Genomic DNA, 3,525 nt, shown 5'->3' on the forward strand with positions numbered 1-3,525 from the left:
CAAAGGCAAGCCTTGGATTGGGTGGTTTAGTTTGATTGACTTGGCATGAGTTTACTTTTGATTATAATCTTATTGTCCGGACGTCCCCAACATGTCATTATTTTGTGTTATTGTTTCCCTCTTTCACTTTTTGTTCCATGATAAGAAGTGAATCATTGAATCCACTTGTCCTTCCATATGCAATGCTTGCACCAACTTGTTTTAATGGTTTAGCTATTTCGAGCGATATGACTATAAATAGGCTTGATGTAATTCCCATAATTGCTATATAATAACATCTATTATAAGACCCTTTTTTAAAAAATAAAAATAAAAAAAAAAATATATTAGCGGCGACCTCGAGGTCGCCGCTAATGATTTTTTTTTTTTTTTATTGTTTTAGGTCAGTAGCGGCGACCCAAAAGTTGCCGCTACTGACCATCAATAGCGGGGACCTCAAGGTCGCCGCTAATGATTTTTTTATTGTTTTAGGTCAGTAGCGGCGACCCAAAAGTCGCCGCTACTGACCATCAATAGCGGCGACATTTTGGTCGCCGCTACTAAACATTAATAGCGGCAACCAAAAAGTCGCCGCTATTGATGGTCAATAGCGGCGACTTCTTTGTCGCCGCTATTTAAAAACATCAGTAGCAGCAACATTTTTGTCACCACTATTGATGGTCAGTAGCGGCGACCTTCGGCCCATTTCAACCTTTTTTTGCGGCAACAAAAAAAAGTCATTAGCGGCGACCCCAAATGTCGCCGCTATTGATCATCAGTGGCGGATTAATACCAGCAACTGAATAGCGGCCAAGGGTCGCCGCTATTGATCAATAGCGGTGACATTTTGCTTATTAGCGGCGACTTTGGGTCGCCGCTAATGAGCAAATTTCTTGTAGTAAAAGACAAAAAATCAAATCCAAACATACTACAAAATTCTCAAAGCAGGTGAAGATGGAAATCATCTGCGAATGCAGCCAGAAAAAACCCTTGCCGCGGCGCAATTCGAATGACATAACCATCGGGTGTATGAAAACTCCAATGAAGCGTCTAAACAGACTTTCAAAAAAGTCATGGAGAAATAGATGAGCAACAGTGGAAAAAAGGTTTTCAAAAAGAAAGCAAAAAGAAAATAAAAAAAGATTTTCACTGACAAAGAGTCTAAAATTTAACCGGATTGGGTTTAACATACAGCAACACAAACAAGTTATAGAAAAACAACACAACAATGATACAGAATAAAAAAGCAAGCTAAAAAGCATAGTAAAATGTCCAAAAAACAGCTACAACGAAGTAGTCAGAGTGGTCATAGAAGGCCACGAGCCGGTGAAAAAACCAAAAGACCAGTGTAGGAGGTGGAGGGAGGTGGAACGGTGAGTAAAGGGCCTCACGCGTCGGGGCTTGGAGGACACATGTTGTATGTGTTATTCAATCATTCTAATTGAGTCCAAATACATGACTTGTCATGCAACATCATGCTTATCTTGTCTTGTCATGACAAGCTATGTATTTGAACTCAATATGATTGAATGAGTTCAAATACATAGCTTGTCAAGCAACATTGAATACGGTGCTAGATTAGAGCCCTACACAAGTTTAACAAGCTTTCTTGCTTGAAGGCATTTACAACTTTAACTTGTCATATTGATTATTGAGTGATATAAGAACCAACAAACAAAAACCATAGTGCTAGATTAGAGCCCTACACAAGTTTAACAAGCTTTCTTGCTTGAAGGCATTTACAGCTTTAACTTGTCATATTGATTATTGAGTGATATAAGAACCAACAAACAAAAACCTCTGTCGAAGAAGATCTCTATGCTAGCTCAATTGTCTTGTCATGCGGACATAAAAAATAAAAATAAAAAAATAAAAAAAACATGCAATTACTTAATGGGGGGAAGAAGATTCAACATATGTAGTATTTAGTAATGAAGCATTGCAAAATATTATTTATATTTTAAAAATAGTAAAAAATTAAAAAATATTTTAAAAAAACTGCCGGTCTAGGATGGCCGAAGCCACCCAATGGCTCAACGGGGGTGGTCCGACCACCCCCAACCTATAAAAAAAAAAAAAATTAAAAAAAAAAAAAAAATCGTTTGGCCCTTGGGGTGGCTGGACCACCCCCAAGGAAATGCTTTTTTCTTTTTTCTTTTTTAGTTTGGCTGTTGTGGGTGGCCAAACCACCCCCCCTATGGGGTTCTTGGCCACCACTTAGTTTTTTTTTAAAAAAAAAAAAAAATTATTTTTTATTATTTTTAAAGTATATAAAATATTTTATTATTATTTATATTAATGAGACATCTTTAATGGGACAGATGTCCCATTTAAGGCCCTTTGATCTCTTTAAAAAATTCTTTACCATTAATTAAATATTCTCTAATAAAAAATAGGCCGAAGAGGATCCTATTCCGCCAAGCTTTTCGTTGTTAGTGCCAACATTAAAAAACATGCAATTAATGGGAGCAAAAAGTTTGGACTTTTGTTGTATGTGTTATTATTATTATTATTATTATTTTGTAATAAACTGATAACCATTGAAGCAAGAGAAAGTTACAAGACGAATAAAGACAGAAAAATCCAATCCAAACAGACTACAAACTTCTCAAAGTAGGTGAAGATGGAAATCATCTGGGAATACAGCCCGAAAAAACCCTTGTTGCGGCACAATCTAATGGACATAACCATCGGGAGTATGAAAACTCCAATGAAGCATCTAAACAGACTTTCAAAAAAGCCAAGGAAAAATAGATGCACAGTACCAGTGGAAAAAAGGCTTCCAAAAAGAAAGCAAAAATAAAATTAAAAAAAAAAAAAGATTTTCACTGATGAAGAGTCTAAAATTTAACCAGATCGGGTTTAACATACAGCAACACAAATAAGTTACAGAAAAACAACACAACAACGATACAGAATAAAAAAGCAAACTAAAAAGTAGAGTAAAATGTCCAAAAAACAGCAACCTTCGGCCCATAGATACATTCTTGATTTGTATCTACTTACTGTAAGTGTTATAAATCTCACCTTTTTTACATGTAAACATTTTTAGAGACATTCTTGATCGAATATGGCCGGCCCCCTTCGGCCTATAGATATTTTGAGATGTACAAAATTGTGAACTCTAGTATTATTGTATTCAAGTTTATGACTAAATGAAAAGTTTTTAATTCTCCTGCATTAATTTTATTTTCACGGGAATTTTTTTTTTTTTTTGAAACTTAATATTAAGCTCATGTACGCCTTGTTTCGCTCCCTATTAATTTACCCAAATTCGGGCGTGACATATTCTCTTGGTGATTAATAACCTCACATCTCAAAATTTGATCAAAATTATTATTATTATTATTTTAAAATAATAATAATAATAATAATAATAATAATAAAATAAAAAAACTATTTGTAAGTCTTAAAAAGAATCACAATGAATCAAATTTTCTTAAATTTGAACCTAAGTTATATCTTTTTGTTGAAAAGTTACATCTATAAATCTGTTGGCATAGGTGATTTTCAACCCACCATGCTTTGTGGGTCCCCAACATGGTC

The sequence above is a fragment of the Corylus avellana genome, chromosome ca1 (assembly GCF_901000735.1).
Source record: "Corylus avellana chromosome ca1, CavTom2PMs-1.0".
Lineage (NCBI taxonomy): Eukaryota > Viridiplantae > Streptophyta > Magnoliopsida > Fagales > Betulaceae > Corylus > Corylus avellana.